Source organism: Triturus cristatus, chromosome 2_2 (genome assembly GCF_964204655.1).
Source record: "Triturus cristatus chromosome 2_2, aTriCri1.1, whole genome shotgun sequence".
In the NCBI taxonomy this organism is placed as follows: domain Eukaryota; kingdom Metazoa; phylum Chordata; class Amphibia; order Caudata; family Salamandridae; genus Triturus; species Triturus cristatus.
Genome location: NC_140582.1, coordinates 534,270,224 through 534,291,234, shown reverse-complemented (window position 1 = coordinate 534,291,234; position 21,011 = coordinate 534,270,224).

The window sequence follows — 21,011 nt, the reverse complement described above, 5'->3', positions numbered from 1 at the left end:
ATTTTCTCAACGGATCTTTGTGACTCACTGCATTAATTTTCTGCTGCATTGCCTTTCCATATGTTTTTGAGACTCTGGCACTGCAAGTGATGCTTTTGCAAATGATTTGTCACGATGGGAGACATAGGTATCTCCACTTCTCTTTCAGAAAATGACCTTTTTCTTTTTCTGGCCTCAGCCTCAGAAATTTTAAGCACGGACGGAAAAATAAACCCTTAGGGAGATGAAGAATGGATTCTCACACACACTTCTAGCACCAATCCTCTCCATTGTTCACTGGTGTACGTACTACTTCCTGGATATGATGATATCAGACAGAAGTAGAAATATCATTCACTATTTGCGAGCCGATTCACTATTTAGGTAATCACTTTGCGACTACCTAAATAGCAAACCGAATGAATACCGACTCTCTAATTCAACTGCAACTTATTTCATACATTCCAAATTGCGATTACCAATTTGCAATTCACAAAAAATTGCAAATATGTATTCGCAATTCAGGAATTTCATAACATGGCTCAAAGTTATCACCATCGTGGGTACCAAAAACATTACTCTAGAAAGTAGACTGTAAAAAGTGCATAATGCGTTTGGCTGTTTGAAACTTAGTAGCCTCAGGCTTTGTGTACCACTGGCTATTTAGAAATAACGTTTCCTTGGAGGGTGTGAATGGTAGTTTGAATATCTTGCATAACGTTTCCATTAAATTTAGGCTGGCCAGTTTGCAAACAGGAATTGGAAAGGCTGAAGTTATAATCATCTGATTGACCAACAATTCAATTGTTAATCTGAAACTGTTGCTGATTTTAGGATTTTCGTATTGGTTAAGTCAGTGCTAGGAAATGTTGGTTGCTACCTTTTATTTTGAGGGAGGAGGAAGTGAATCATGTGTGCATTGGCATAAAAGGCTTTGAGATCAACTGTCCAACTTACAGCGGTTTCATTTTGCATCTAACTAGGTATGTAAGGCATGGCTGGTGGTGTTATATATGTCACTCAGACACTTACTTTGCAGGATCAGGAGGCGTTTATCATCAACTAATCTCACATAATTATCATGCAATGTTTCCAGACCCATAACATGTTGTTTGCTGTGACCTACCCAGGTGAATGCATTTCTCATTTGTGTGGTTAAGGACACATATACTATGTGAAGCACTATCACCCGTGGATCTTGTACACACTATTCAAAACCGCGAAATAAATGCAAAGACTAAAGAACATCCTTGCTGATAATAATTGAAGACTCTTCTGATTATGTTCGAGCTTCGGGCTGCTTTGGTTTTAATATTAATATGGTACTGCTAATGGTTAATGTATTGTATTATTGTACCTATATGGTTTTATGGATTTTCTAAATACATTTTGAAATAACTGTTTATAAAATAAAAAAGTGAAATGAATACTTTTGTGTGAGCACATAGATGTTGACATATTATTGACTACCTGCCACCACCCTCGCTTGGTAAATCCAAGTGAGCTGAGGCCAGGCCTGGGCAGCAGGGAGACCACAGTGACCCAGTGAGTGATAGCTGTGTTGGTGTTTATTCTTCCTCAAGGTGGTTCGACCTGACTGGAGTTAGAAGTGTCAGAAGAAGCTTCTGTGGAGTAATCTAGCACCGAGCTTTATGGCCTATGCCTGGTCCATCTCAAGTGCATCACTTCCTTCGTCATTTTCTAGTGTTGTTAAGCGGATTTGTTAAACGACTCAGTGAGCTTTCTTGCGCCCAGTGTGGCTAACATTTTTTTACAGTCGTATGTGTCATTTTTTCATCTTATTTATTCCAAAAGCTACATATTTTGGGATTAATTTAAATGAAGACTCCTACCATCTGCTGTGTGTCAAGCCAGTCAATAAACACAAAAACGAGGCTCTTGGCTAATCAATTAGGGACCATCTTTAAAAGGCCTAAAGACATCAGGTAAGGCAAGAACAAAGTGGTGGCCATCTTAGAACATGGGTGCCTCATTTTACAGAAAATAATCTCCTGCAGTAAAACTAAAGGATGTGAAACAATATTTTGGGCTGATGCAATTCGTGCACTTTCTTTGGAAGGTAGCTAGATAAAACATTAAATTGATACGAAAATGAAATAAGAATAGTATTTTTTTTAGAGTATCAATGTATCAATTAAAGTAGAAGTCACTGGCCTAAACAAAGCTCCACAACATACAAATATCTGTAAATGTCCTGATTGATGTACTCGATATGTGTATGTCTTTAATGTCCAACCATCTGGTATCCCCCCAATAACTTTAAGCTGTGAATATCAATTTCAAAATTTCAAAAAAATGACGAGGATGTATTGATGATGTGCTAACCTCATGTATTAGGGTGCAATGTTGCTAGAAAAATTATATTAATCTACAAAAAGGCTGCACACACATTTGAAATATTTTAGAATAGAATATTGGCAAGCCTATGATGAATGACTAAGAGATAAAACAATATGTAATCAAGCATTTTGTGCTTTAAAGGATTTGGTTTTATTGAAAAATATTGTATTTTTGTAGCCCTGAAGAAGCCTCTGGTGAAGAGACGAAACACGTTGGCAACATGAGAAATCAGATTTTAAGAAGATTTGAATAAAGGAATTATTTTTAAATCAAAGAACACATAAATGGAGTCTGTGTATCCCATGTCATAATAAGATGTACATTATATGTTTATAAATAAAGAAATGTGTGTGTTGATCATTCTTGTGGAATACCTTTGCAGACCTGTTGACATGTCAAGGTGGTTTATCATTTATTTTATTTTGTTCAGCTCAGTGTTGCCTGGGGGGGGGTAGGGGGGGCCTCTTTCACTTTCCTTTACTGTTCTGTGGGCACAGATTATTCACCTTCTGCCCATCTCTATGTCTCAGCCAACCAGGTGGGATTTCGACTAGTCAAAATTTGTGAAGGACCTTCCACTGTGTGGCAACACGTCTCTGCTTTTTTAGTAACTTTTGATCTGTTTGGGCTTGAACTAAATTTTTTTGTTAAGATCTTGAAATTATGAATCAGATGACTGATTATGTGTCAAAAGTGGTAAATCAATAATCAAGCAAAAACTGCAGTGGCTGCAGAATGGCATGAATCCAGTGGCCCTTCCAATAGGTTCCCTCTGTGTGGCGTACTCACCCTCTTCCAGATTTGCATTTCTATCTCTCATAGACCGCAGAATTCAGGGTCGCTCCATGACTGTGTATTTGTGGCATATGCATATTGGCACTCCATTTTGGTGAGGCTCCTCTGTAGCAATATCTTAGGAACCATTGAGGGTTGGAATATCTTTCCCATTACCTCCACAGGTGGTGTTAATAATCTGGAAATTATTTCAGGTGAGTAGACTTTGCATGATTTCTCTGCTGCTATCCACCACAAATGAGCCGCCAGGAAACACAGTTCATAATCAGCTACCACCACTCACTCCCTCCTCTGACAGCGGAAGATGCTGTTGAGTGCTATTGTACTCCTACAGACGCCAATGTTAAGTCTTCTAATAAATAATTTAAGTCACTAAATTTGGCGTGCGGTAATATCACTGGTGGGTTAGTGGAAAACTACAGTAGCCACGGTAACAATCTAATTTTGGAAAGGGCCACTCTGCTAATTACAGACGTTGGCTGCAGCTTATAGAAGGACATAGCGCTGTGCAGTGCTGAAAGGGTTATAGTGATATTTTCCGATATAAAATCTGCACCATTGTGGGAGACCTAAACCTCTAATTTTTTTAACATGGTTTGCCTCTACTGCAGGTTCTGGGCAGCATACCTGGTTCGGCAGTGGAAATGAGCATGATTCATCCCGGTTAACCTTCATTGATGTCTGATGTCATTCTGAGCTTTCCGGAACATGAAAAGACCCTGGAAGGGAACTCACTCATAATCTCCTTATGAGTAAATTCCTAGGGTAGAAAATTGACATGACCAGTTTATGGTTCGGCAGATCCTTTTTGGTGCAAATCTGTGCAAAACATAAGTGCACCATAAACTATATATATTCAAAAAAAGAAACGTTTAATTGGCATCTAATGCACCATTTAATAATGCAGAACACACAGTCGGTCATAGTTGTCTCAATTTTGTATTGCAACAATTTCTACAAAACCAACAAAGAAAATACAAGGTAATTATGAAACGTTCGCGCAGACACTTCAACAGGAATTCCAAGTTTTTTGGTCTAAATGTATTTATGAAATGTATTTATTTTGCTCGGCAAGCACAGAGAATAAAGGCTGAATAATGTCCGCTCAGCTTCTCACTGGAAGAGTGAGTTTATAATTACCTAAAGTGGGCCTAGGCTGATTAGTGGCACTGATGCTGCATGTGTGCAGAGAACCATCCAGCGCTGTAATTCTAAACAGTGTCTATTGAACTAATAAAAATATATGCCGAGATTGGAACGCGTGTGTAAAAGTATATGTTTCGTATCATTGGAAGGAGGCAGTAAAATTCTTGCAGCTTTAACGAGCAGACATAAAGATTCTCCCCCCTCCCCTACATCCTGCCGGCTGTTTCTGGAGGCTCTGACACTACATGGCTGCCAGCCTTCCTCTACTCCCCTGCCCACTAAAAAATGCCCTCAGACCTTTTTATTAATAAGGTCACTGACGTTTCATAATGTCATGTGGCTTTCTCGTAAACGTCAGCACTTCTGTGGGGACGTGAAAGGCTAAATCTACAATAAGTTATCTATATAAGAGAACCAACCCACGAAGGCAGGATGGCCGTAGGGCCGGGAGGGCTGGATCCATGACAGATTTTTAGAAGCACCACTGATGTTGAAAATGAGAGCTATGCATATTCATTGTATATAACTTTATCTTCTGTGGATATCTTAAAAATGTGGCGTAGATCGGGCCTACTTTGTGCAACCTAGTGTTAGGGGTTCTTTCCAGTGATGTCCCAGCAGAGCCGGTTGGTTTAGTGCAAACTACAAATCAGCATGTATTAGAAATTGGAGAAAATCGACCATATGGTGGTATGGTTGGTGAGCTGGTTTGGTAAACAGTGAGGAAAGAACGAGGAAGAACATCTGAAAAATACATTTGAGGTAGCTAAAGTCAGAATTAAAATGCTAAAATATAAAATAACACACATGCACACACACACAAACTCAAAGAGACATTGAAAAAGACAATAGGTTAGGGCTTTGTAGGAGATCAGAAAAATGGGAGTGTGAGAAACGGGTAGAACTAAGCCATTTTCTTTAGTGCATCTTTTATTTTATGAACATGTTCAGATACTTTTCACATAAATAATTAAACTTTAAAGCATCTGCTCAAGGTAATGAAGGTTAATGGACACAAACCTGAGTTATAAGTCCAAGCCTCAGACATGGGTCTCAAAATAGGGTGAGAGCATTTACCAGCCATTGTAACCCAATGCTATTAGGACATCACACCTATTGGAGCTAGAATGTTATATATTAAAAAAGGGAGAATCAAAAGGACAGACATTGAATATAGAAGCAGGGCTGTACCAGACCTTCTGGGCCCGATTCACAGAATTAACTTAAGACAAAATCCTAAACTTAGTACAATTTTGGTATTCACAGAATGCACTTACTACTTCTGGTATTCACAGAATGAACTTACTACTTTTGCGATTCACAGAATAAACTTACTACTTTTGCTATTCACAGAATGGATTTACGACTACTAACTTTACGTCCGCACTCGGGCCGGAAATTCCGGCCCGGAGGCGGAGCTTCCGGCCTGGAGGCGGGGCTTCCGGCCCGGAGGCGGGGCTTCTGGGCCGGTGGCAGAGCTTCCGACCCGGAGGTGGGGATTCCGGCCAGTGGCGGAGATTTAACCATGGCCAAAATCTTCACCTCTGGGCCCGAAGCTCCGCCTCCAGCCCAGAAGCCCCGCTTCCGGCCGGAAGCTCCGCATCCGGGTCGGAATTTCCGGCCCGAGTGCGGACGTAAAGTTAGTAGTCGTAAATCCATTCTGTGAATAGCAAAAGTAGTAAGTTTATTCTGTGAATCACAAAAGTAGTAAGTTCATTCTGTGAATTCCAGAAGTAGTAAGTGCATTCTGTGAATATCCAAATGGTACTAAGTTTAGGATTTTGTCTTAAGTTTGTTCTCTGAATCGGGCCCTGAGACTTCAATGGAGCTCAATTTCTTAAACGGGTTGTTACAAATCAATGAATGGTTTATAAAATAAAGAGTGGAGTTGCCAACATTCCAATGTTCTAATATGGCCTTATAACTCACTGCCGGGAGCTATATAATTTATTAAAGGCCCCGAATCCTAGTCTTAGGCCTGAGCTGCAGGGAGAGGGATTTATTAACTGGGATAGACAAAGGCAGAAGGGCTGTAAGGCTGGTGAGGAGTTAAAGTCTTCTTGTGAGAGAACAATAGAGTGAACACTACCAGCAAGAAAGCTGATAGACGTATTTACTGGCAACATGGCATTGGAATTTGACAGAGAGCAGTAACAAATGGGAACACAAAGGGCCAAAGCTCTGACTTGTGGCATGTTTATGTCACAATAGGGTTTACTGTGAAGGAGGCATTTGGTGAGGGGTCTCTCTCATATGCCAGTCTGTGCTCCAAGTTAGGGAAAACCTCTTTCTAAAACAGTCAGAGATGGATCCTAATTTCATGCTACTAAAGAAGTGCGGGAGCTCTGAACACTGGAGCTAGGACCCTGCTGTTTTGAAGAAAGGCTTCTGGAATAGTTTGTAAGAAACACCACTAACTGCTCCAATAGGAGGATACCTGGACTGTGGGAATTCTGTGTAGATTAGATCATGGGTTGTTACAAATCGATGAATAGTTTATAATATAAAAAATGGCACTCCACCACCATCTCATCATAACACGACTAAGTTTGGGAGAGATCAAAACACAAATATAAGAGGAAGTCTGCTGGATGGCTGCTGGTTGCCTGGACAGAAATGACAAATTCATGTAAACCTGCTGCTCCTTCTACCATTGCTTTGAAAGTACACACAAAAAAATACAGTGTGCGATTCGTAAAACGACAAAAGCTTGTACTGAGATCGTTGCTAGAACTACCGCCCTGGAGGAACGTGTGGTTGGATTGGAAGCTGGCTTGGAAAGTACGGAGCAGAAAACATCCGCGAATGATGCTAAAATGACCGATATTTTGTGGAAGCTGGAAGAGTCTGAAAACCGATTACGGAGAAACAATTTACGCCTACTGGGTGTTGAAGAAAATGTTGAAGGGAGTGATGTGAGAGGATTTGTGCTTAAACTTTTCAAGTCCGCTTTTCCCAAACTATCGCACTGGAACTGGGAGACAGAGATCCAGCGAGTACATAGATTCCCTTTGATGTTAAAAAATAATCCTGGTTCCAATATATACCCCCGAGCAATTCTAATTTTTTTGGGGAATTTTTTATTGAGACAGGCAATATTTGAAAAAGCAAGACCTGATGCTAAAAGATCAGCCGAAGGTCAGACCTTTTTTGTGCGGCCAGACTTTTGTCACACGACAGTTGAACGAAGGTGGCGGCTGCGACAGTTTATCAATCCCTTCCAAAAAATCGGCTGTGAAGTATATTTAATGAATCCTGCTAGATTGAAGGTTATTTATCAGGGGAAGGTTAGGCTGTTTACCTCCGAGATATTGGCCGGGACTTATCTACAGGAATTAACTGGGCGGGATCATAACTGAACCTTTTCACTATTCCGGTTTCTTCAGAGTAGGCGGTGGAACATTGACCAGGTGGGGATGTTCTGGGTTGGATGATATCTTTAGACATTCCCAGATTTATCTTTTGGCTGGATTTCAAACCGGCTCAGGGTTTTTTTTGTTTTGTTTTTTTTGGGGTTTCTTTTTCCTGTTTGTTTCAGGTGTCGGGAGGTGATAGGGGGTGCAGATGGTACACGGGAGGAATCACCAGGGTCTGCGGACCTTTTTTGCCCCTGTTGTGGGTTGGGGGGGATGGGGTGGTTGGATCCTATCGGGAAGGTGAACATTTCATGTAGTGTTTTTGAGTTGGTTAGATGTTATTTTGTTTTTTTTCTCTATGGTGGTAGATGATACGGGATTTAATGCAATTCAATGTCTTCTTAGTCTGTAAGGGGTTGTATTAGGATTGCTTCCATTAATATATGTGGCCTTAATGACCCGGTTAAAAGGCGCAGGATATGGGAGGATATTCGAATTTTGAGGGCAGATATTATCTGCCTTCAAGAAACTCATGTTCCAGCTACTAATAAACAAATAATAGAGTTTGACGGGTTTCAATTAATTTCATGGACACGGCAAGACGGTAAAACCAGAGGTGTTGCAATACTGGCACGCAGGGGTCTGGCGTGCTTTACGCGATCTCTTTCAGATCAATATGGCAGATGGGTTATTGTACAATGTTCAATTGACTGCAATATGTTTACTTTATGTTCTGTTTATGGACCAGTTTTGGACAACCCTGAACTTTTTGATTGGCTGACTGTAGAACTAGTGGGCTGGCCCTCTCCAATTGTATTATGTGGGGACTTTAATATAAATTTGAGTTGTGCGATATCCAATCACCCCGAATTGATATATCAAGGGCGGAAACCAAAAGTGTTCAAGTCTCTTTTGCATTTAAAAGAACTGCATGGTTTGGTTGATATATGGGCACAAACAGAAGGAAATGACCCGGGGTTTACCTACTTCTCTGCTCCCCATAGAACTCATGCACGATTGGATTACTTTTTTGTCTCTGGAAATATGGTTCAGGGCAGCAAGATTAGAAAATTTCCCAGAGTTATGTCTGATCATAACCCTCTGGTCCTTGAACTCAATATCAAATGCTCCAAACCAACATCTAGCTGGACCTTTAACAGGGCTCTGCTGAGTGACAAGTCCTATATAGATCATATGGCTAAATGGATCATTAGGTTCTTAGAGTACAATATGGAAAGCACCGGGGTTCAAAATGTTTGGGACACTCTTAAGGCAGGGATCAGGGGTGAAACGACGAAGTTTCGATGGGAGACTCAAAAGAAAAAGAGGGAAAAGATCAATGAGTTGTATGAAGAATTAAGGGAAGCTGAGACTAATCTTGTTAAAATACTTTCCAAAGGTGGGGTGGGTGAGTTAGCACAAACTACAATTGCAAGTGTTAAATCAGCTATCACCCAAATTTCATTTGCTAAATCTGCTGGTAGATATTTAGCCTGCAGGTCTAAACTCTACGAGTGTAGCGAAAAGGTTGGTCATATGTTAGCTGTCCGGACCAAAGCAAATGAGGTATCAACACGGATTGCAGGAGTTTTAGATCCAGACATTGGTTTGGTAACTGATACAGGTGCAATTCTTCTGGCTTTTCAGAAATTTTATCAGAAGTTATACTCGAAAGACATTGAAGATAATTGTTGGATTCAATCTGAAACCGACAGATATCTTAGGGAGGCTAAATTAAATAAATTGTCTTCTGTAGATCAGGATATGTTGGATGCTCCGATTCGGCCAGAAGAACTACAAGCTGCTATAGATTCACTTCCACCAGGTGAAGCTGTAGGCCCTGACTTTCTGCCTGGTGAATTTTATAAAGTTTTTCGAACTCAAATGGCTCCGATTATGCTGGAGATGTTCCATATAGTACAGAGTGGAAATACTCCTCCTGAATCTTGGAAAATGGCAAAGATTGCGATATTTTTAAAGAAAGGGAAAGCAGCAACAGATTTAGGGGCCTACAGGCCTATTACTCTGATTAACAGCGACATCAAAATTTACTCTAAGATATTGGCAAATAGACTCGCATCAGTTATTAAAAAAATTGTTTCTCCCCAGCAACATGGTTTTGTGCCTGGACGGGAGACTATAGACCATATACGCCGGACAATCGCATTATTCGATTATACTAAGGTTACAGGAGACCCTATGGCTTTAATACTGCTGGATGCTGAAAAAGCATTTGATAGGGTCTCCTGGCCTTTTTTATGGGAGGTTATGAAATATAATGGTATTGGTGAAAGATTTATAAGAGCTATTCAAATCATGTATAAAGATCCAAGTGCCAGAATTGTATCAATGGGAACTCAGTCTGGGATAATTAATATATCACGGGGTACTAGGCAAGGATGCCCATGTTCCCCCCTGTTATTTGCCATTTACATTGACCCTTTAATTATGAAGATTCTGGCAGATTCAAAAATACGACCTGTACCGGCAAGAGGGGGGAACGTCAAAATCTTGGCGTATGCCGATGATTTGGCTATTATCACAACTGACCCTCGCTCTACCCTTCTGGAAATAAATAATCTAACGCTGCAATTCGGCAATATCTCTGGCTATCATATGAATGAATCTAAAACTCAAATTGTCATCAATGAGAAAATTATATTAACCGACCCACGGATAACATCAAGTGCAAGATATTTAGGAATTGAAATAAGTTCTAAAATCCAGGATATAGTTGATATTAATTTGAAACCATTAATACTGAAAATCAAATCCGATTCACAAAGAATGAATAAACTACATTTTACATTAATAGGGAGATGCAATATCATTAAGATGATATTTCTGCCCAAAATTTTATATATTTTTAGAGAAATTCCCTTAGATATAAATAAAATTTGGTTTCCGAAACTTGATCAGGTAGTTTCATGGTTTTTATGGGCTGGGCAACGCCCCAGAAGGGCTCTTAGATATATGACCTTACCTAGAGATAGGGGAGGGTGGGCTGTCCCTAACTTTCAAATTTACTATTGGGCAACTGCACTGAAACAGATGGGGGAACTACTCAATTGGTGTACTCTCCAAGGTGGGGAAATATCAATTTATCATTTGATTTATGGGATAGAAGCCAGAGGACTTCTTATGCGACACATTGATTTTGCTTATTTCAAGAACGTTAAGTTTAAGGTTTTGCTTGGTGCTCACAGGGTCTGGACTGCAGTTAGGAAAAAGGCTGGGATTGGGCGGCTGCATATATATTCCCCTTTAGTTAATAACATTCTACTCCCAGATATATTTCAAGATGCATATTTCAAACATTGGATCGAGAAAGGTATTTGTTGTATAGGGGATTTTATGTGTGAAGCTGAAATACTTTCTTTTGAGGCTTTAAAGGAGAAATTTGGGATTAAGAATAATTTTTTTTTTAAGTATCTACAGATTAGGGATTTCTTTACTAAAAAAGTAACGTCTCGGAATAGAACCCCCCTACTAGATATGATCTTCAGGGGCCAAGCCACCACATCTTCGCTATATAAACTCTTAAATGGAATAATGGGTGATGATTTAGCCAAACATTTTGATAGATGGCAAACAGTTTTACAAGCCGGACAGGGAGAATGTGAAGATTCCCTCATGTACAGCCAAACGGCATGTGTCTCTGCAAGCTTACAGGTACAGGGCTACAAGACTTGGTGTAATTTATACATAACTCCGGCGCGTATTTATCGATGGGGGGGTCCTCGGGGATACACTGTTCTCAATGTGGGTTTCTGGCAGCAGATAGCACACATATGTTTGCTACCTGCCCCAGTCTCTCCCAATTATTGATTAAAATTGAATCGCACTTAGAATCTATATTAGGCTATCGAGTCCCACTATCCCCCCAGGTTATAATGCTAGGGATTTGTAATCAGGATATAAGGGAGGCCAATAGGAAGCTGGTTTATATTGCAATGGCTGTATTACGATTGTGTTTGGCAACTGTGTGGCTTGATCAGGACCCTCCTACGATACATATGTGGTTTAGTAAACTAATTTTTGTTTATAATTGGGAGATTTCTGTGTTTAGGAGACGAGAAAGTCGGACAAGGGCTAAAGGGGGGAAAAAATATGGGAACCATTAACCATGTGGTTAAATAAGGTTGAATAGTTATTGTAATGTAATGTACCCCTTTGTCCGTATGCTTATATTTTCTTTCTAATCTATATTTTTCTTTTCTTCCGTGTAGGATCCACCTGGGTGGGGGGGTAAAAATCTTTTCTAAATTGGACATCGGATATGTTTTTTTTTCTTCTGATGTATATTGCTTAACATCTATGTTGTGTTTCTGATGTCCTAATAAAAAAAAATAAAAAAAAAAGAAAGTACACACAATTGTCAGTTTGGTTGGTCTTGTGTTGACAAATCAGGTTGAAGAAAGGGGCTCCTCTGTGGAAAAACATCTGACCATTTGGCTGTGGACTCGACTTTGCTAGTCCCCATTCTGGAATAAGAGTGGTTGAGACTTTGTCCTACTGCTAAATTGTGACCTGGACCATAGAAGTCTCTGTCCGCTGTTTTTGAGCGTTGGGAGTGTCCAAATATAAGTTAAGAAGAAATTGGGACATTTGACTGCGAACCAAAGTAGAAGCAAGGCGTTCTTGAGGACCCCCTGCTCTGAATTAATAATTCAGTCTCGACCCTTTCTATTTAGCTCTTTGCTAAATTGTCTTTTCTACCTCTTTTTCTCTCTTACTGTTGCCTTCCTTCTCTCATCTTCTTTTCAAGAATTATTGTTCACTCCATTCTTTCTTTTTTCTACATCTTAATCAAATCAAATCAGGTGTTTGTTAAGCGCGACTACTCACCCATAAGGGTCTTACTCTCTCTTTATCTTCATTCTCACAGTCACTTTTTCTTCTCATTCTATCTTGCCACCTCCCCTCCTTTGTCCCATTCCCCATATCTCACTTTCTCTTTGAACCTCTTTCTCTACCAATACCTATAACTCTGTCACCTATATTTTTTAGTCTAGTTTAAGAAAGGTTTAGCTCTATCAAAACAAAGGGGCTGGCGTAACATAAATAAAAGGGACATGTTTGGATAGAACATGGCAGGATGTAAACAACATCAGATTAATGGATCCAATGGATACAGCTCAACTTTTCATTGCGGTTTTACTTGTTGTAGTCACGTCAGAGTGGATTAAGTTGGACGTCTAGTCTATTGGGATACAGGGACATTGTAGAGTAATTCCTTTTTTTTTTAAATAGAGAGGGATGCTACCAGTAAGCTAGGCCATAATGTCAGTGCATAATTTTTTTTAAAAAAAAGTATGTTCCAGAGCTCTCGTCAGGAGGCCACTACAGCTTGCACCCACCATTGCCCCTCCAGCACAGCCAATTGCAGGAACAACACAACTACTAACTATCACACTCCTACGTGTGTGACAATTCATATTGTTCCAGCCCCAAAATCTATAAGAATGGCTTCGGTGGCAGGTAATAGTCGTTTTTAATGTATATTGAATTAATAATTGCCTGATGTTGTGATTATCTCTAAATTAGCTAAAGAGCTCTACTGTGGCAGATTGTCACAAGCACCGGTGATGACAATTACGTCCCGGTGCCAAGCACCAGAAACCACAGGCTCAAATTAATCACAGCATAATGTTTCCCAGCAGAGGAGACAAAGCATGTATCCCACCATGCTCTCAGTGCATCTACATGAAACCACAAAGTGTTGTTGGTAAAGACTGATTCAACCATGCCGTCTCCGTGTATCAAGAGAAAATGTTTCATGCAGCAGATGGCAGTTAGGGCTTTGGGAAAAAATATTTCAATAATTATATGTTTATGCTTAACATACATATGGATGTCATATTATATGTATAACATATAAGTAGATGACTGTGTACTTATGGGTTTATGTTTTTCTATGATAATACATATGTATCACCATAAGTAAATATGATTACAGGAAAGGTATGTGTAAGTGTTTAAAAATGTATTCATAAATAAAATAAATATATGTTTATTTATGCACAACACACTTGAATGTCTGAGCAAGTAAATATTAATACATGTATGTTTCAGAAGTGCATTTATATAGTGGGGTTTGTGCCTTGCACATAAAATCACATATGTTTAATGTGTATATGTGTGTATGTATGTATACATATCTTTACATATTTAGGTGTGTGGGTATGTCTCTATACATTTATAGATTACTTTTTAGTTGATGGGGCAGGGAATAAATAATTAAAAACAACATTCTAATCTCTGCCCGTACCTCCACTCTCTGATTTATCCCAAAATGCGGGGACTACTATGGACTCCCAAAAACCCTTTCCATACTCTTCCCTTCTTTATCCAATTCATCCAACTAACAGGCGCACATGTCCACTACCAACTCACATATACCCATTACTAATCCACTTCAATCAATTTATCCCTTCAAAACAGTGCAGTAAATGCATGAGACCTCAATGAGCACCATCTTAATACATTTACCGTAAACAATCCACTGGGAAACAAAAAATGGATAAGGAACAAACGTCACTTTCTTCTAATCTACTCGCTTTTGACTTTAACCTTGGGTTTCCGAGTGTCATGATGCTCGCCACAAATCATCAGGGGTGGTACTAAATACAATCTAGCTGTGTGGTTCTCTCTATCCAAGAAAGGTGTTCATTGCAATAAATAGCAGTGCAAGCTAGATGTAATTAAGCACCTCCTCCCATTTTGACCTTGATGGGTGGTTTATCAGTCTGCCAGTGAGGCAGTGGCCCTTTCTCCACTTGACTGGCACAAAGCTCCTCTAAAAATTTTGAGATCTACACCGACTTGTCAGTGGGTTGCGTAAGCACTGCTAAAGTGCATTATGGTGGGTTAGTCACCTGCCATTTATTACTATGTTGTGCATGAGTGCCCTCGGGGTGCAATGCAAAGTGTCTAGTTAGTAGTTCCAGGATGCTGTACAGTAAGGTGAATGAAGTCTGGGAATGAGGCAAATGTAGTTAAAGTCACTAGGTTGGAATGCAATGCGGTGCTTTAAGGTTCCTAGAGAGTATATCTGAATGCTGAGTAGGTGTTTCTAGGAAGCAGTGAAATGAGCTAGGTGAGTGGCCATTGGAGGCTAGCCACTAGAGCCTGGTACACAGCACTATTAAAATGTAAAGCTCAAACACCAATAAAATGCTGAGTTGGTGAATGTTGACTGCAGCATTAAAACTAGCTACATCTGGCATAACATGTGGGATTCCTCAGTGACCCTAATCAGACAAGAGGCATAGTTTCTGACTCCTGGAAGCTTGGTAGAGGTACCAGTCAGGGGTTCCCTTATCCATGGGGTGCTTCTCGCTCACACTAGAATCATTGACCAGTAGGTCGGAGTTCAGGCCGTTGGGTATTCAACTGGCTAACAAGTCCCATGTGCTGTTAATGTATCCAGAGGATACCTTGGTGTATTTGCGAGACCCAAAGAGAGGATTTTCTTCAATTTCAGGGCTGCATACAAACAGGGTTAAATCTAAATTGCTCCCATCGGGCAGGCTGAGAAGGGCTGATGAGCCCCTCTTCGACGGATTTGGATTGCAGTGGAAAAAGGATAGGTTTCAAAATCAGAGGGTTTTGTCATAGAGCTGCCCAGGAGCTCAGTATAATCTTAATGTGGCAAGACAACTGGAGGACTTGAACCTCTCTGTTGAGTTTGAAAGACATTGCCACTTTCTGTAATGGGATGCATATCTCTCTGTCCATGATGGTATTGCAACTGTGCCGCCTGAATTTGTTGTAAAACGTAATGTGCCCATTCCTAACCTCTATGTCTTCCCGATTAGGTAAATTGTTGAGTATGTTAGTGTGGGCTGCTAGTAGAAGCTGAGTTAAACTGGAGACTACGAAGCTCCATGGGGCCGTTACCTCCTTTTAGTTAATTTTATTATTTACATTCTCTGGAACCCCTTCCCCATTGCGAATGGGTTACCATCAGATTTAAATTGGTGGTAAAGTATCACTGTTTTGCGACTCGAATTTTAATGCAAAACAGTAATACATGCCATACCGACATGCCCTTCCAAACACCGAATCTCAAATTCAAAATGCGATTAGGTAACAAGTTACTGATTCGCAGTAAACTATTGTGTGCAACTACACAGAGACTTCTGCTGTGTACTACACCTGTCCTGTTCTATTGCAACACTTCGGTACTCTGGCTCATTGTTTACAAAATGGGCTCTTTCAATATTCGACTTCCTGATCCCCAATAACCAGGGACGTAACACAGGTCCCTGCAGCCCATGAAGTGCAGGGGGCCACCCAGCCTTTCAGAGGGCCGTCAGCCCTTAAAGTGGGGCCCCACTGGGCCCAAGGCCTAGCAATATCTGTAAAATAAGGGAGACTTGGGCCTCTTATCACATTTTGCAGAGGGGGCATCGAGTTGCATTATGCCACTGTCCCTAACATGCTGTGGCATATTTACAAGGGGATTGTGCCACCAGAATGGAACTTTTACTGAAATTACGGTGGCGCAATACCCTGCACCATATTTACAAAGTAGCATTAAGCCACTTTTTGTGGCTTAGCGACACTTTGTAAATATGATATTCTTTTACGTAGGTATCTGCGTGAAAAGGGCGTGCAATGGGTGTTGCTGTGGGTGTTCCAACGTAACACCTTTTGCTTATTGACGCTACCCCAGATTTACAAGGATCTCTAAATCTGAGGCAGCGGCAAAAACTATGGCCATGCAATTGCAGGTGTCAGAATAGTGCAACAAGGCGAAATACTGTATTTCTCCTCGATTTTGCTTTTTCTATCTGTGCACACATGAAAACAGCAAAACGCCATTAATGATTGTTTGTGTGCAGGAAGGTGTCCTTTCCTGCTCACGAACAATCATTAAATAATTATGATTTGCTATTTCTGCAGCACACATAGAACTAACAAATCACCATTACTGATTGTTTAAGTGCAGGAAGGGACACCTTCACGCACATAAATAATCACTCCTTGCAACGCAAGGCACTCTTGCACTATGATGCAAGGGTGTCTGTGTTGGCACTAGGCAGCTATTTTTAGCGGCAGTGCTAGGGAAAACACAGGGGTGCAAGGTTTTGTTGTAAATACGGCACATCCCTGCATTTTGGAAATACCAAAGCGCGGCGAAATGTGCTGCGTTCCGCCATTTCCTTGTAAATATGCCCCTCTACTGTTAAATGTTTTGCTTATGGAGGAGGTTCAAAAACGTTTTGCATGACCCAAAGACTGATAGGCCAAATTAATTCTGCATGAAAGCACGTTCAGAGCAGGTATGAAAGAGGGACACAATCTACAACTAAGAGATCACTTACCTATAATTAATGGGTTTATTTCATGCTAATGACCTTCACAGAGAACGCTAAAAATCAATATTCCAGTTTTAACTGGGCTAGTCTAACTAAACTGGGCCTCTAAGCAGGTCAACAGGAGGTTAAGAAGAGGATTGCGGGATAAGGTAAATTCATATCTAGGGAGCAACTTGCATATAAAATATTCTCGTTCCATGCTAATGATTACATGCTAATGACCATTTCAAAAAGGTCAATGATCATATTAGGTTCACCAAATGATCTCTGTGATTTATTACAGCTATAGCCACAAACCACAACAGTATATTAATACAGCCGTGAAAGAGGTACACCATGTTCTTAAAGACCGACAATCACAACAGAAGAAAACTAGCAGACGCTGATGGAGTCCTCATGACCGGATGAAGGTTAGTGGCCGTGGAAAGAGAAATCGCATAACAGAAGCAGACCTTTAAGAATTTAATGCAAAAAAGATGGTTATGGGATCAATCGCGCTAGATATGTGGTGCTCAGAGTATATGCAAGACTGCCGTATACAAAACACAATACGATATTATCATAATGATGTCCTAACGCCACATCAATATATTCATAAGCAAGTTCATACTGTTCAGGATGATTTGAAAAGTCACCACAAAACAAAATCCCAAACAACTACAAAACATGTGAAGTCACCTCAAGAAATATATATTTTTAGAAAAGTAATAAAGATATCTATTTCTACCTGCAACAGTTTATACAATAATTTTGAACGTTTAATTACCGTAAAATTTACATGCAACCGCATGAGGGTTTAACATAATCTACTCACTTGCCTAATACTATGCAATCTGAAATTAATTGCTGAAGTATAGCTGGATTCATGATTTCTCTGACTCTATCTCAGTCTTTCTTTTTCTCTCTATCGACACGCAGAGTTTGCAATGGGTAGGATTTGTTGGTTAACTCCAATACATAACATGAGTGTGTGATATATATGAAAGTATCCTTGAGTCTGAAGGCTGAGTGAGGAGCCTGCTAACCAAATATATACATTGCCCTCTCCTGAAAGCCCCTTATTGGCACACTTTTTAATCTGGGAAAGCACTATCCTTTCATGTTGTTGCCTCTCCAGTAAGTGCATCCATGGTGGCAAAAAGCAGAAAGAAAGTGAGGCACTGTTATAACTGGACCAAACACTGTATTTCTGGATAGTCATTATCTCCTCATGAGATGTTGGTTATAAAGACGTTCTATGGTTCACAGATTTAGAGTTTGGCAGATGTAGGAGATCTGCCAAGAAGCCAAAGAAGTCTTGTTCACCCTAGTTACAGAGTGCAGGCTTGTATACAGTCTAGATAGGGTGGACAGGACACTCTCTGCCTTTTGGTGGGTGTGCCACATCTGCCAAACTTGAAATTATGCATGTAGGGCAAGATGTATCATAATACTGAGTGGAAACCCTACTCGTAACTTGCAAAATGTATTTTTGTAACCTGTATTGAACTATCTAAAAAATATTCATTAGGTAGGTCTCAAATTGCAACTCTCTACAATTGACCACGATATTGGGGATGGTGACCTGCAAGAGTCAGCATATCACGATTCCTGTGATTGATTTCAAATAAAGAACACTTTTTTTTTGTAAGAAGCCCAATTATTCAAAATGGGGTGGTTAAAAAAAATATTTTGTATAGGTTTCATTCAGAGTGGGCATAGGTTCCTGGACAGCTGACTACTCTCCCTGAAGGTTTTGCCTCAATTCACAAAGCAGAAGAGGTCACCAGTGGGTCCATTACGTTTGGTGAATAGGTTAGCCCCCAACTTGGGAGTCAGTAACTTTTCAATGATTTGTTACCAAAATTCTGTTCTCAAATCACTGATGCAAATCACTGATGTATATGTTACTGAATTGCAATTTGGACGGGACTCCCTCAAAATGCCCCTTCCAAATTGCAGTTCAGTAACCATTCTGAATTCCATTTCAGGAGTCCCTATGGGCCCGATTCACAGAATTAACTTAAGACAAAATCCTAAACTTACTACTTTTGGTATTCACAGAATGCACTTACTACTTTTGGTATTCACAGAATGCACTTACTACTTTTGGTATTCACAGAATGGATTTACGACTACTAACTTTACGTCCGCACTCGGGCCGGAAATTCCGGGCCGGAGGTGGAGCTTTCGGCCCGGAGGTGGAGATTTTTGCCATGGCTAAATCTCTGCCACTGGCTGGAATCCCCACCTCCGATCCGGAAGCTCCGCCTCCGGCCCGGAAGCTCCGCCTCCGGGCCGGAATTTCCAGCCCGAGTGCGGACGTAAAGTTAGTAGTCGTAAATCCATTCTGTGAATACCAAAAGTAGTAAGTGCATTCTGTGAATACCAAAAGTAGTAAGTTTAGGATTTTGTCTTAAGTTAATTCTGTGGATCGGGCCCCCAATATTTACAGACTCCGAAAATCGATTTCGTACATTAGAAACACCTATTTTACAGTCACAAACACTCAGCTTTTGCGAATTATGTTAGTACAAAATATGTTAGTACTTCTGGCACTTCGCGTTTTCAATGATTTTACTTAATGGCCTTCCAGTTACAACAGCTACTTGTTTCTAGTAAATGTGAGGCACACCAACTCCCATAAAACAGATCACAGATGTCTTTGAAGATTTGTGGTAAACTTGAAGGAACTAGACTAGAATCCTTTCCAGTATATATTCGAGAGTCGTTTAGTGTGAAACTACAGCATCTTCCAAATATGCCAAAGTCTTTTAGAATGGAAAAAGTTGAGACCTTCATTTATATGGGCATTCTATCAGATGTGCCAATTATTTTGATGCCCCTAGTAGAAATGCCTTAGCCTCAAAACCCGAGTCTGTTGGCCAACTGTATAGGTGAACAGTAGCAAGAGAGAGAGGGTGGACCTATTCACTGCTTTAAGGCAGGAGGAAATAATCTGACAGTTCACCATTAGCGTGTGCCATTGCAGAAGGACATTTACAATAGGCGCATTTATGAGAGAAAGTGAAGACCAAAACATGTATTCACCGTACTACATGGCACCAACAAGGGAATAGTCTCAAAGCTGGACCCGTCACTACTTTGAATAGCTGACCTATGTTTTGGATGTTAGGGTTGTAGGGGACGAAGCAGATTTGATCTCACCAACAAATACACACATCTTGGCATACGATGCAGAAAATAGGGATTCGATAAAAACGACGTTATTATCTAGCATTATGAGTGACATACACTTGTTTGACCCATAGTTTATGAACTTTTTACTTAATTTACTGAATGACAGCACTCCATTTCACAGCGCTCCTGCTCGATACCTCCCTGGCAATAAAAGTGAGCAGAGTCAGGCATATACGTTTCCAGAACATGCTCCCCTGATATGGACACCTTGTCAGTGGTAAACAGCACTGTAATCCCAGTGGCAGATCACGGCCTAACAATAAAAGCATTAAAGTACATAATTAATATTGTGTCAATCATTCATGCTCTTGCCAGACATCCGAGTGAGGTTCTGCACCCCAAATCGGATCGTTTTAGAGACACTTTCTCACCGCTTCGATAAGACTTATGCAGAATTGTTTGGAGAGGCAGCGGGCCGTCAATTTTTCAAAAACTAGCTGTATGACCAGATATAGGTTTTCTTCTGTCTTTGGGATTTTAGCAACACACTTATAACGAGTCGACTGTGCTTTGTGCTGCGTATTTCTCTGTTATTTCAGTACAGCGTACAGCGTGTATATAGTGAGTATTTCTTGAAAGGTTTCATCACCAGGCAGGTCTCTACTTTAGCAAAGCAATAGTCTAAGGGGCTTATTGATGAGTCTTTGCGTCACTTTTGCGTGGCCAGTGCATCACTTTTTGTGACGCACCAACGGCGTAAAAAATGCAACATGTTGCGTCATATTTACAAAGTGACGCATCTGGGTAGATGCGTCACTTTGTAAACCCCTGCACCACATTATACCTGCGCCAGGTATAATGTATGCAGGGTGGGCGTTCCAAAGCAAGTAAGCCTCGTAGAAGTGCACCACTTCTAGGACGCAAATGC